The 15,467-nt window shown below is 37.0% G+C and overlaps 1 protein-coding gene across 3 annotated transcripts in view; it reads left to right on the forward strand.

Annotated features, from left to right (window-relative positions):
* The window catches only part of LOC132706840 (max-binding protein MNT-like), a 33,752-nt gene that overhangs the window by 1,197 nt on the left and 17,088 nt on the right, over window positions 1-15,467 (forward strand). Inside the window, exon 1 of one of the 3 annotated variants that reach the window (XM_060678423.1) lies at window positions 3,588-3,711. The exons of 1 other annotated variant lie outside the window; for it this stretch is intronic. The gene's annotated coding sequence lies outside the window, so the exon portion shown is untranslated. Of the gene's footprint in view, window positions 1-3,587; window positions 3,712-10,274; window positions 12,081-15,467 lie in introns of those variants that run through there. One more of the 3 variants, XM_060678425.1, reaches the window with a different exon arrangement.

The following is a 15,467-nucleotide window of genomic DNA, read 5'->3' on the forward strand; positions in this document are numbered from 1 at the left end:
GTCCTGTATATAACGTCGGCGGGTCGCGTCACACGTCCATCGATCGCGAAAGCGTCAAAGTGGCGAGAAAAAAAAACGGCGAACTCGTGCGACACGACTTGTCGATCGTCAACACGGAGGTCAGTTTGGCTAAATTGAACGCGGCGGCATTGCCTCGTTCGCGTTCGCTTAACAGGTCGTTACCAGGCGTTCGTCCCCGATGCGGGAAAATCGAGGGCGCAGCGGCAACGCCGCGCGCGAAAGCAACGTGTTCGGTCGCGGGCCTAGGCTCGTGCGACAGGCCCGAATCCCGGTCGGGATATAGAACGCCGTGGTCCTTGTTTATAAATAATTTTGCAGGCGGTTTTTTAAAGTAATGTGTTAAGTAATTAGTAGTTTAGTAAGTAATTATTATGCAATGTTATCCCGATCGAACTTTTTTATTTTACACTTTAAAAATGCAAAAGTTGTAGGGTTCAATTTGTGGATTTAATATTAACCATCACCAAATTTTCGGAGCTATTTTTTATAATTTGATGATGACTGACGAAATCTATTAAAAAACTTTAAGATAAGATATAGAAAATCTTTTAGAAACATCAGAATTAATGAATTAGCAGAGATTATATGGGTGATCCTTCTCAGAATGTTGCCCCAGTGACAGAATATTTAAATGACATATATCCAATACTCCAGGCGGTTTCTTTAATACGGTACTTTAAACATTACAAAAAAAACACCTTTTTAAATTTTAAATCGCTCAGTTTTTCACATATTTTATTGTAAACATATATATTAATCATTTATTTAATATATAATAATATATTAATCATGATATTTCGTATTTATTATTATAAAACCTAATTAAATTATTAAAAGACATGCATTTTTTATTAAAAAAAAAACAAATTTAGTTTTTATATCACAATTTTTGAATTTCAGAATAAAACCGACTACACCTCTGGATCCTAAGTACAAACCCCACACAGAGCACCTTTAAAATATCTACAACCAGTCTCATTTCGGTTTTTTTTTGCACTTTGGTTGTAATCTAATCCGAACACAATGAATGTTTCATTGTGTAAGTTTTATTTATATTGAAATAGCGAAGTTTGTACTTGTAAAGCTTTTGCAATTGTTAAAAGTTAATAATAATGATCCCGTCTGTGAAATACCTAATTATTCACCGATCTAGCGTGCGGGAAGCGTCACTTTACCACGTCAGATTCGTTTCCCGCGAATCGGTGCGACTTCGAACATTTCCGGGATTTTATCGCGCGGGTTTGGGAGCAATCGGATGTTTTCGGAGATATTTCGACGTTTGTCAATTCTGACGGTTATGTCAGTCAATGTACGTTCGTGTAGTTTTGCAGAAATGTACCCAAAAACTAACGGTCGTAGAAAAAGTACAGTATGCAACACGTTCGTTAGATTTTTAATTCAATGGTTTATTAAACTCGTGCGTCAAATGCATGCCGTTTACCGCACTTGTTGCATGGTATACTACGACAACTTACAATTGCTATAAATAAATAATAAACAAAGGAGAACAAAAAGCAGAATCCCGTATTTTGTCAGTATTGCTGCATTTATTTGTTAAATTTATAAGAGTACAACCTAACAGGACAATTATGCATACCTATTCAACAAAATATTTGAAACACTGTTTTACGCCCTGTATCACAAAAACCCGGCACAGCAATAAAAAATGTCATATTAAAAATCCCAATATTTATATATAAAGAACGGATTCTTATGGGGTTGACCCATCATTTAGACTTCCCTTCACACGGCGTTGCAAAACACGAGCCGCTAAATTCTTGGGTAAATAGAATATTAAAAAAATAACGTTACTTTGGTTAATTAATTGGTTAAACATGTGTCATAAAAAGTCTCCTTGAAAAGGTACGGCTTTGCAAAACCAAAAAATAGTTGAAATTGGTTTAAGATTTGATTTGCCCATAAAAGTTACTACACACAAAATTCCAAAATTTCAAAATAATTTTCAGTGTTTATCTTGCTTCATAGTATAGCACGTGACGATTGCTATTGTTCGACCGGTGCCGTTGCTAGGCAACCAGCGCAGTATTTCTAGTTGGTGTTCTCATTTTTGCGTGTCTATTTTATCTCATTCTGTTGATTTTTAATATTTTGTAGTTGATTATTATTATATCTCCAGACATAATTTTTGGTTTACAATAATGCAAGAGTACCTTTTTCTCTGGAAAACTGTTTAGAAAATATTTTTTTTGCTCAAAAAATTAACAAAAACAAAAAAAAGTTTGGAGAAAAAATAAGCGCCACCCTTTAGTGGCGTTCAAAGTTATTTGTGATCCAGATATTTAAATAAACGTTTAGATATCTTAAACCGTTTCAGAAATAATCTTTAGGGAATGTATTTTTTGAAACAGGCTTTTTCGGACACACGTTTGTTTATTTATTTACTTCCTGTTTCGAACACAAACAGGTTAAACCCTCTTAAGAATCCAAATATGAGTACATAATATTATCCGAAGCTTAGTTAATAACCATAACATTACAAAAAATATATAAGTGAGAAAAAGAAAATTAATAAATGCGTTATTTTCCAGTATTTTCTAATATTCTATTTACTCTCTCGGAAATACATACCCTGTTTAAACATAATAAATTATGATAGCGTTTGAAAAGGCTCGTGACACCGGCCGTCGACGAACATAGTGGGTGGGGACAGAAAATCGAATCCCATAGGACAACAAAGTAACGGCGTGGCCGTTGGCGTCGGGGTGGGGGACGAACATGGTAGAAGAGCACGCCATCAGGCGCGAATGCGTGGTGCGCGGTCACTACTAGACGCACCCATGCGTCGTTGCCGCTCGTCATTGAAAGTTCCGGACCGACGGGAAAAATTTTTGAGAGGCCGTAACTCAGGACCGATTCTAGGTATCGGGCTCTATTTTTTTTTAATGCTCCGTCGTCCTCAGAACTCGTCCAAAAATGGCCGCGATATAACGCGTGCCGTTATCGCTAGTAAAAAGGGCGCGAAATATTTTTAAGAATTTATTAAAAATTCTTTCCGGGATTAAAAAAAACACATTTTTTTTGGAAGTTTAATTGTCCGATCGAATATATTCTTGAACGGGAAGACGCGGGAAACGTAGAACAATCTTTGTTATCAACCATTTTTTTTAAATATTCAATTTGTATGAGTTACGTGCAAAAAAGACGAAATTGCATTTTTCTGTGTTAAATCGTTAGGCGCGTAAGTCACGAACCGTGACAAACGGAGCGATTTGACCACTTCGCATTTACCGTTTTCGTCTATTGTATACAAAGTGCTCAAGATATGGTACTTGAGCATTTAATTGAGTATTTAAAGCCGCCTTTTTAGATGCTCCCACACAAATCGTCGATGGTAATAATATTTTAGCAATTTTAAATTTTATTTATTCCCGATAGAGCTAGCATCAGCTATGCTTTGATCCCACGTGACGCAGTTTTTCCGGGACGTCTGTATACTCTCGATTCGCGCGAAATCAATAACCCTGGGCGATTCGGCAACAGCGCGCCGTCGACCACGTGACACCAGCCGGTCCGAGCGAGCGCAATCTGACGCGGCATGGCAGTGGTTCTTTGTTCCCAGTCAATTTGGTTAGTTCTGTTCGGTTGATGATTTTCAAATATGTAAAAATAGTTGCCAAGAGTGACGCCACGATGCTGTAGGTGTTTGGTCGACGTTTTCCTGGTTTTACGGTAATTTTTATTATCTAGAAAGTGGCTCATCGGTTTAATTTTCCAATGAATCTTTTTTTTACTCGTTACTTACGGAGGAAAAGTCGCGGAATTAATTAGCAAACTTGGAATTTTTCGGTTGTGCGCCATTTCTATTGCTTCTATTTTGTTATTTAACCCCGTATATCTGAAAATTAACTCTGTGTGTTTTGTTTGAATAAATATTTTTGCTTTTTTTATGTTGTGTACTTGTTCTGAAAAACATTTTGTTTGCTGCTTTTTTCAAGTCGATCATTTTTTTCGAAGCGCCAACGTGTTTTGAGCAATTTTTAAATTTTCTAAGAAAAAGTTTTAAAAATCTGGTTTTTAGAATCTGCTTTTTGGTTGTGGTAAAATAAAGTGTCCGCTGAGCAAAAACCGACAATTTAGCAAGTAGCTACAAATTCTCAATGTAAAATATTTGGGAGCAGACGAGATCATCGTCCTCCACTTCTAAAGAAACCTTTCATATTCTCGAGTCCATTCTCCTCTTTCCCCTAAATAGATGGGCATTTTATTTAAGCGTGCCTTTGCATAATATCCAACTTAATTTTGACTTTATATGCACGTAGTGGTTGTGTTTTTTGTGGCAAACAGCCGATAGGAAAACATTTTTGTTAATGTTTACATTATGTAATCATTTTACTTACCAATCAAATTTACTCCAAACAGCAACAAGTGCGGTTGACTCGCGAGTTGATTTGATACGAGCGCAGCGGAGCGAGTTTTTAATAAACGAGTGAGTTAAAAAGTTTACCGAGCGTGTTGCATACTTTTTCTACAACACGAATAGATTCACTGACATCACCGTCAGAATAAACAAACGTCAAACATCAAAGCGTGGGAATCATCTCCGAAAACATCAGATTGCTCTCAAATCCGTGCGGTAAAATTCCGGAAGTGTCCGAAGTGACCGAAGTGAAGTGAAATTAGTTTAGGGTTTAGTTTAGTTGGCGTGAGGAAAAAATACTTTTTTTAGCACGAATGTGGCAGAATGTTCCACCGCAACCAGCAAAATTTTGAACATTTCTATGAGAAAAAAGTCTGAGTTTACATCTAGCTACCACCGATAGTACCCATAACATTGATCGAGCTTTACTTAAAAATAACATTGATTGAACCTTGGGGTTAGAAAGGATTAATACACACAAATATGCGTTTAGACTTGCCGTGGTGCAAATGAAAAAGTACGATCTAATTTTATTAGTATCACGACCGGTACTTTTCGGGGTTTTAATTAAATGAACAATGTTCGTGTCTGGGATGAAACCAAAGTCTTTTGAGGTTTTAGTAGATGAGATAACAAGATCGCTGAATTATCTTCTTTTGAATTTTTACTTAACCACCCTTCTCGTTATTCCAACGCGTCGACAAGTCCAGTGGCGCGACAAGAAGCATCTTATCTAAACAGTATTTTTGCCGTTTGTCATTCGCTCGTTAAAATTTATGACGTCATTTCAATAACACCCTGTATTCGCGCGTACCGAGCGGCGCTTCGACGCTAATTTTGCGTTAATTCTTCCGCTAGCCCCACCAATCAAAACCACCCGTGTTGCCGTGCAGAGCATTCCGAACGCACGGTATAAACAAAAGTGTTGTCGCGTACCGCACGTCCCGCGAACTTCGGAGAAAATTACCGAATCGAAACGTACGTGTCGGCAATTACCGAAACAAGGAACACGTGCTTCGTTTTTTTCGTCCGTCGTCGAGGCGGCGACGTTGCCGGCACGGACGAAATTTCCCCGACGGCAGGGATTATTCGTCGGCTCGCCGATTTTAAAAGTCTAGGCACGGATCCGGTCGTCGCAGGTGACGGAACACCGATTTCACCGCGCGGGGGAGGGGCGCGGAGCGGGGGCGTTCAGTTTATCACAATTATTGCGATATAACTTTGACATACTTAAATACGGATCGTTTGGTGCGTTTTTTTTTTTGCAATCATTGGAACCCGAGCGGATCGATAACAACGCAAAATTTACCCGCGTTCCGGGCTGATAAAGCTGTTTGGTATACCGGGCGGTGGTTTTGGTTTTTATCAAAAACCAATGATTATTATTATTACAAAGAATAAAGTACAGAGGAGAACCTATTATGCACATTGATAGTTAGTAGCATGAGAATGTTATACATATAATAAATATTTAGTTATTGCTGTGAAACAATGCACTCTCCCAGCGACGTTTAAATACAGACAAGTTCGGCGCGCACACAACATCTGCGGGTAAACTGTTCCAATAATCGAAAGTCCTGTTAGTTATAAAATGCTAGCGATGTGAAATCCTGAATTGTTCCTTTCTTATTTTAAATGGATGGCCACGTAGGCGTTCGTCATTGCTTAAGACCACAAAGGGCACGTCAGATGGAAATTGGTCATGCGCCGTACAGTGCGTACAGAAGAAGCTATTGCTGCTGTAGAGCGTAGCATTGAGGAAGACCCGAATAAGTCCATCCGCCATCGAGCACAGGAATTGGATCTGTGTCCATCCACTTTATGGAAGATTTTGTGGAAGGATCTTGGTTTACGTGCTTACAAAATCCAACTCGTGCAAGAATGGAAACCAAACGATCATCAAGTAAGGCGTAGATTCGTCGAATAGGAACAAAACGAAATTGTCCTTGTTCCCCATTTTCATAAGCGAATTTTGTTTAGCGATGAAGCGCACTTCTGGTTGAATGGCTAGGTCAACAAACAAAACTGCCGCATTTGGAGCGAAGCTAATCCTCAAGTGTATGTCGAAACACCGTTACATCCAGAAAAACTGACTGTTTGGTACGCTTTATAGGCTGGTGGAATCATTGGGCCGTACTTCTTCAAAAACAATGATGGCCAGAACGTTACAGTCAATGGTGATTGGTATAGAGCTATGATTACTAACTCTTTCATTCCTGAATTGAATAACCATGATGTCCAGGAGATGTGGTTTCAACAAGACGGCGCAACATGTCACACAGCTCGTGCCACAATCGATTTATTGAAAGACATATTTGGTAACCGCCTAATTTCATGTTTTGGACCTGTGAATTGGCCTCCAAGATGATTTAACACCGCTAGACTACTTTCTGTGGGGCTATTTAAAGTCATTGGTCTATGCGGATAAGCCACAAACGCTTGACCATTTGGAAGACATTTGCCGTGTTATTGCCGATATAGGGCCACAAATGTTGGAAAAAGTCATCGAAAATTGGACGTCCAGATTGGACCACATCCGCGCCAGCCGTGGCGGTCATATGCCAGAAATCATATTTAAAATATAATGCCACAAGATTATCTTTCGGATAAATAAAATTCATGTCAATCGAATAATCCATCGTTGTTTTATTGCAACTTAAAGTTCTATGCATCGAAAAAAAACAACCCCTTGCATTGGAATCAGGTCTCCTCGCAGCCGACGCTGACTTAATGTTGACAGACTAAGTATTTTGAGACGTAAGTATGTCTAACTTGAAGTGGCCAGCTCGTAGCGGCTCGTTGCACTATTTCCAGAACATCACAGTCTCGCAATGACCAATGACACTGGGGAAATAAATTCCAGGATGGGGCGAATGTAAGTGGTAAAAAGTCTACAAGCGATGGGAGGACTAGGATTTTTAAAGTCTTTTTTAACAAAAATTAACAGAATTTGATACATGTACAGACCACTCAGGATCATTAGTTACTGTCACATCTAAGTCCAGAGAATCGACACGTGACACAAAGTTTTCATTGATATAATAGTTCAAACAACAATCCCGTTCTTGCCAACATGCAGCACAGAGCACTTTCGAGCGTTCAGCGGCAATAGCCAAGTTGAACACCACTTGGAAATAGTATTCAAGTTTCTCTGCAATACGTCCGCATGTAAATAATTTCGTATCATCAGCATAAGCGTTCACATGAAAATCAATGCGGGAGAGCAAATCCGCGGTATACAATGATGTTATTAAGAAAAATTTTAACGGAAGTCCAAATTTAAATGCGGAATGGGAAACACAGGTTCACCAAACTCGTCGATTATTTATCATTATTTTAAATTTTATTATTCTATGAACATTGGTTGTAAACTCTACCTACCCAGAGCATTGCTTGGTTCCGTTAAGATTTTTCGTTTGTTTTTTTACAATCAGGAAATAGTCCTCGGTGTTCTTCGACAACTTGCCCTTGCTGCTCTTCGTTTTTCGTCAAACTCTGATTATATTCACAGACCAACATTACTCTACGCTCTGCTGCATCATTTACAGCTTCATTTTCCTTATAACTCTCATCTGAAGCCCACAATCATATGGTAGGTCAAATATTTTGAACAAATTCAATGATGATGTTCTTTTGATCGATCTCCAATTTTTTAATCAGAAGTTTTTACAGCTTTCATTATTTTTTATATCGAGTGAAACAGTGTCATCAAACAGTGATAAATTATCAATAAAATCTTCCTCTAAAACAGTTGAAGTAGAGGTAGTAATTAAAACAATAGCGAGTTTTAAAAAAATATGTATTATTCCTACAAATCAAACTAAATGCGGTTCCATATTTGTTCATTATAATTAACAACATTAACAACAAAACAATTAATCATATGCAAAATAATACAAAATTAAAGACTAAATAAAGTATTTAAAAAACCCAATTATTACTTATCTTAATGTCTTATTACTGGAAAGCACTTGTTAAAAGCAAAAGGCCAACATCAGATTTTACCGAAGGCTGGTGTAAGTAGAGGAAAAAGCGATATACTTAATTGATATTTGGATGTTAAAAAAAATGCTCTATAAGCCACATTTATAATTCTACGGAATTTGCGTTATGAGGATTAACCATGCAATATTAGATTCTTCTTATTGGGTAAATCGACAGAAATTTAATCTAAATGTGTCAAAGAATTATTAATTGTCTTAAATTTTGCGGATCTGTTGAATTGGCGCTCCGGGGAAAAACGAAACTTCCAAGAATCCCGTAGACTTATTCATTTTCCCACTGAATTAGATACAATTCTAAGTGAGGCACTTCCAGAGAAATTCAGAATAATCTGTTATAGTGCATGCTTGAAGTTTGTCAAGAATAAATAATTAAGGAAGTTAATAATCCGCCGTTTGTTGGTTAACGTAAGTTTATTGCAGAACACCTTAAAATGTTTCCCACGAGCCGCCCCTGACTATAAAGACTCCCACAGAATCATAGGATATTAAGGTTAGTTTGGTTAATGTTAGTCTCACTGCCTTCGTAGTTTTTGCAGTGACTTTATTGTTGAAAAAAGAGTTAAAATGGGATATAAATTAATCTTTACAGTTGAATATATAAAGAAATTGCAAACCCTCCACATTTGGAGACAAAAGTCGAAATTATCCAAAAAAATATCCCAAATGTATCAACAATGGGCCCCTTTTTTTTAATATCAATAGAACTGTCATCAGTTTGTTGCTGATTTTATTGTAATGGCCTTTTCTCTCTCAATTCTGCGTTACATTTTATTTCCTTTTAAGCAGTGTCTCACATTTCCCTTAAACTTAAACCTTAGAAGTGCTGCTAAACTTTTGTTTAGATGTTGTTTGTTTAAATACCAAAAAAAAAGTGCCTAACCCTAAACATGGTACTCTAAAAGTTAGTCTCGACTAGATTGTATTATTTATTATTGTAATTATCACAGATAAGTAAGGTAAATTAGCTACTTTCTTTTTAAAATAATTCAAAACATGTTTCGACTCCAATTTGCAAGTTGTCTTACATAAATCGATAGTGCCAATGTGTTAATTTAGTCAAATCTCGAGATCACAAAAGAAAATTTCACTATCTCACTCCAAACTCCGAAGTACTGAACCCGTCCTCGTTAAAAGTCTGATGATCGGCTGATTCCTGCTTGCAACTACTTGGGAAGTCAAGTAGTAGTCCATCAGTGCAACTCCAATATGAAGTCGCCAACAACCATGTGTCGAAATTAAAACAGAAGAAAGTTAAACAAAACCCTAGAGGATACCAGAAAATGGTAGCAAACTTACCCACTATGTCATTTGAGGTTTTCGAGGTTCTATCAACCAAAATACAACTAGAGCGTCAATATTGGTACGTATCAGACCACAGAGTATGAAAAATTTGATAAAACACCAACTCTTGGTTAACCACTGGTAAAAACGTGGTTACACCAATAACCAACCAAATCCCTTTGCCGATAATTAACCATTAATAATAGTATCGAAATGTAGTGAAATGTCAAACAACACAACTAAAGATGTTTTCGGGAGATGAATTAAATTATAAAATGAAAATTGATGATGATTCGATCGTTTTACAAAAATACACTTAAGTCCGAGAGATATACGAGCAGAGTTGAAAACACGACTCCACGTAAGACATGACTTGACTTTTATTTTGATTACTTCGGTTTTAGGTTTAGTATTGGGAAGAAATTACGAATATAGTTGTACCAGTATGATTAATGTTTCTATGGATAAGCAAGTAGTATTCTTCCAATTTTTTAAAAGAAATAAACAATCATTATTTATTTTGTAGGAATGAAAAATAGATAATTAGGAAATTTTTAATTTAAATTTTTAAACATGAAATAGATGTCACATATTTCGTTCGCACCGAAAAATGCGTCATATAAATGTCGCAATCCGACAACGTCGCATTTGGTCTCAATTGTTTGTATATCGTTTCGCCATTGTTTGCGTTCACTTATTCGCGACGGTCCGCGCGTTAATTTAAGCACGAAAACGCACCCACTCTCGACTAGCAAATTCGCCCGCGAGCTTAAGCGAACCTGTAGATGGCGCTGGCGTCCGACATCTTTCTGCCGTTTTTAAATGATGTAGCTGCAATGTCACGAAGAGAAAGAAAAAAAGTGGGGGACGATTTTTTGTTTATTTTTTTCGTTTGAAATGAAAAGAACATTTGGGATTTGATCCTCGAAACTCCGAAATGGACACCTTCGCAGGACCGTGGTAAAACCCATCCCAACATTATTAATTAATATTTGTAGAAAATTCGTATATATTACGGAGGAATTTAACTGTGATCCTTCCAGTAAGTACGTATTTATGTGCCTGATTCTCGAGCTTTGACCCTACGACGCTGTTTTCACTGGATAGTTCAAAGGGTAAGGGTAAGTACCTGTACTCTATTTATCTTACATGTAAATTTGAAAATAATCATTTTATCTTGTGTGCCTGAAAACCCCTCCTTTTGGGACAAGTAATTGGTTTTCGCGCTTGATTTACATCAGATTATAGCCAAAAGAGGCATTTTCATAACTTACCGGACTGAAATCTACATTAAAACGGCAGGTGACTACTTATAAACTCACTTTCTTGGATTGATCGTATGTTTTGCTTCCCCATTTCAAACAGATTCCAGTGAAAATCGGCTCTTCCGACACATATCTTATCTAAATCGGCATCAAAACAGCAGATATCAGCTTAAACTATCCAACAGTTACATTCTCATGTCAATATCTTTCAAATACTAGTCAATATCGACGTCTTCGGGCTTTATAATAACGAAAACCGTAATAAACCATTAGATATCGACGTAAAACCCCTTTTCTTACACAAATAGTTGCAGATTTCGATTAGATCCCAGTCAGAATCTGCTTTTTCGCATCTTATTGTACCGAAATCCTATTTAGAAATGCAGATATGTACTGAAAACCCCTCCTTTGGGACAAATAATTGGTTTTGGCGCTTGATTGACAGCAGATTATAGTCAAACCCAGCATTTTCATAACTTACCATACTGAAATATACATTAAAACTGCAGATGACTACTTAAAAACCCACTACATATCAAGACAGCAGATATCAGCTTAACCTATCATTTTTTGATCCAAACAGTTACATTTTCGTGTCAATATCTTTCAAAAAATCGGCGTCTTCGTGCTTTATAGTAACGAAAACCGTAATAAACCATTAGATATCGACGTAAAACCTCCTTTCTGACACAAATAGTTGCAGATTTCGATTAGATCCCAGTCAGAATCTGCTTTTTCGCCTCTTATTGTACCGAAATCCTATTTAGAAATGCAGATATGTACTGAAAACCCCTCCGGATGCTAAACAAACTGTTTTCAATGTTTACAATTTTATAAGAAATTCGGAAGTAGGAGCAGCAATAAAAACAAGTGACATGACCAAAGTTCCGAACTCAACTGTAAGAAAAATTGTTGCAAATAGGATAGTCCACAGGAATATTTAATATTTTGTCTATTAATAATGATATTACTTAGAAATGTAATGAAATAGAACGTAATAAATTGTTACTTTATACTAATTTTTTTAGGTACATGTTTCAAGAATTGCTCGGCGCAAAAGATTGAAAACATACTTATATTCCGTTTGTTAGTATAGGATAAATTCCTAGGACGGTCCTGGACTGGTTACGGGTAAGGGTCTGCTCGGCAATTGTCAAAGTTGATCACGGGGTCGGTTCTAAAAGCACTGTATTTGTGGTCGAAGTATAATCGCGCTTTACGCTTCGTTCTAATGAGGATTTGGTTTTAAGCGGGCATATGTGCGTATTACGTCTTGTGGTGGATATTTGCACCCGTAATTGATTATATCCAAGCCATTTTTCGATTCTTTTTTGAAAACCGCTCGGGATATAACATAGGGTCCACGGCCGTTAAGTCCACCTGGCGCTTTTCTATTTCAATATTTATTTGGCTTCAACCCCAACCACGCGCGTTTATCTCTACACGTTAAACACGCGGATGCACAGACGGATCAAACGCACAAATAAGGGCCCCATTTCTCGTAACGAAGTTTTTAACGTTTTTTTAGCTTTGGCGTTAGTATAATTTTAAATATCACTTTCTTGATAATAATAATAATAATAATGTAGCTGTTAATAGCTATATGTGGGAACCGTAGACACCAGCGCGAACGCGACATGCAGGACGAACTAAAGGTGCAGGGAATTTGAACGAGGACAGTTACCTTAGAATTTTGGAGAAAATAATTAAACTTCCTAATTAATGTTGTTTTATTTCGAAAATAAAATATATTAAACTTATTTCGATAATTTTGAATTAAAAAATCTCGATTTTCTTGAATGGCACACCATATATACTATTATTTTTTCTGAAAGGTCTTGCAAAAACCTACTTTTATTAAGTATATATCACATACCTATATTGGGTGCTCCATTTAAAAAACACTTCGAACACTGTGTTCGAAGTGTTTTTGAAGATCCACACTCGACCGCAGTCGCCAAATAACAAAAGTATGCGTAACCATTTTGTTTAATACGTAATCAATTTGGTCTGTCCAGGACATCTATGAACAAACCCAACAAACCCAAATAAGTTAGTCTGATTAATCGATTTATCCTGCAGTCTTACCAATAAGCTCTTGTTTAAATCCCTAAGCGAAAACAACATCATCTCAGTCTTTGTCCCGTTCAAACAAATACCGTTACGCTCACAATATCGGGTCATACCACTTACTGCCCTAGTGGCCAAGAACGTGATATCTTCCAGACCCCTAGATTACATTGCCACAGCAGTATCATCTGCATATAAGGAAAGAATGGGAAAAAATCAGATATAACATTAATAAATGTTATAAATAATGAAGGTCCCAGTATGCTTCCCTGTGGGACACCGCTGGTTTAGATGAGGATCTAGTCACAAAAGCATCGTTTCTAAGCACAACTCCTTGGTCACGACCCTTCAAAAACGACTCAACCCGGGCGTAACTATTCCCCCGTATACTGCAATTATTTAACTAATTCTCATAATTAGATTTGTGGAATTGACCGGTTAATTTTTTTTGTGTCAATTTGACTTGACCGAAATAATTTTTAAAATATAATGATATTTATATTTATTCTGAATTTTATTTTGAATGATAAATATCTGAACTTTTGTCTTTTTCAACGATCTTAGCGGAATCAGTGTTAAAGACAGAAAGGCACGCACAAGTCGTAACCCGATTTGTTCAAATTTGGAGTTGCGCTATTATTGCCTATTAATTCGTGACTGGCCTTTTATTAGTTTCCCCTGTGGTCGAATCTGAATATCACCACGAAAGTATGTATAAGTATATAAGTTTTAATATATTAGATGCTTCGTTTAGACGACGACAGTCCAATAGGGAATCTGAATCTGAACAAAATTAAAACAGCAATTAAAAATTGTAAAATTTAAATCCTCTTTGTTTTGTGTGTTGTGACGTCAATTCGCTCGTTAGACTATGCCCCAGCCGCACGGTAGCATAGAGCAGCCATTAGAGAACGCCAGCTTAAAGTTTTCTAGTTATTAAAATTCAAATTGTGTATCAAATAAAATGTAAATTATTCAACAAAAAGGATTTTTTTTAATGAGTGAGAACCTAAATAGTGACTCTAAACTATCTTGGCATTGACAACTTAAAGTTGTCTTTATTTTATATAGATCAGGAAGCCATTCCTATAGAAACTGCATTAGGCTGGGTGCAAGTTCTAACTTCTATTTGCTAAAGTGACACCTGAACATAATGTTAACAAAAATTGACGGCTTTTATTTTCTGTTAGACTAATAAAAAGCTCTGGCGTTTTACGGGTTGTACTCAAACAGGATGACGTGTTTTTATGTTGCTTCCATTATCATGTAAAGCACACTAAGCACAAATAGAAATTGGCGTAGCTTAAATCCAAACACACCTTTACACGAGCCAAAAATAAAGGTAAATAATATATGTAGTTCTCGGCCTATAACCTGAAAATAACACTATAATATGACGCCATATCGCTCGAAAAGCAGCGGTGTGCCATATCGATTGTTTATTGCAACTTAAATATTGGGTTTTGAGTTTTGATATGGTATGCATACATAAAGAAATGGCTTAAAGAAATAAAAATAAAATGTTCAAGTGCCGCCCATTCTGACGCGATTCCAAGACGATCAAATAACGGGACAAACCGGCAACGTCGCGTCAATAACGGAAACGTGCTCGGGTCCCGTCTTTCTCCCCCGCCATCTCGATCGCTGCGGCAACTTGTGCGCTCGTGTGTTGTCAAATATTTTAATTTCGGATACGCGATAGGTACAGGACCTGTCCGAGGCACCGCCGCCACGTGGTGGAAGCGTGGCTCGCTCCTCGTGTTGTTTGTATATTCGAGACGCTTTTTTTATCAGCTATAATTAGGCCGCGGGCTATTTGGCAACATCGCCGATGCGTATTATTTCGCGATGACGCCTCCCCCCCACCCCCTCTATGCGCGATAATTCGCGTCCGACAGGACTTCCCTTTCGAGAGAAAGTTTCCCGAAAACGTCAAGCCGTTCAATCGGTAGCGGACAAAAACGATAAATCTCTGTCGCTGAAGTGACATCTCCCAGGGGGCCCACTCGTTATTTATTAAAATAAATAAGAACTAAAATTTCAGATTTTCACGAAATTATATATTGTTACATGACAATTGTTTCAACAACACCGTGTCTTTATCAAATGGGATACTTACAAACTACCTGCTACTATATATACCGAAAAATAACCATAAAACCTTAATTAATGTTGTGAGAATTTAAGTTCAATAAAGGAGAGGTATTTAAATCTAATTGATCGTTAAGCAATACATCTGAATGTCACATTTTGTTAATAATCTCCATGGCTTCCAATAAATTTAATTTTCTACTTTTTGTGGCTGTATGTAAAATATCAAAATTGTCGTCAAAAATGTGTTTAAGTATGTAGCATAATTAGAATCTAGATTATTGTTTTTAAGCGCTCTTTTATGTTCGTTAATGCCTTTCTTGAAGGATCTACCTGTTTGTTCAATATAAATTTTAG

This window comes from Cylas formicarius, unplaced genomic scaffold (genome assembly GCF_029955315.1).
Source record: "Cylas formicarius isolate icCylForm1 unplaced genomic scaffold, icCylForm1.1 PGA_scaffold_8__14_contigs__length_24414737, whole genome shotgun sequence".
Classification (NCBI taxonomy): domain Eukaryota; kingdom Metazoa; phylum Arthropoda; class Insecta; order Coleoptera; family Brentidae; genus Cylas; species Cylas formicarius.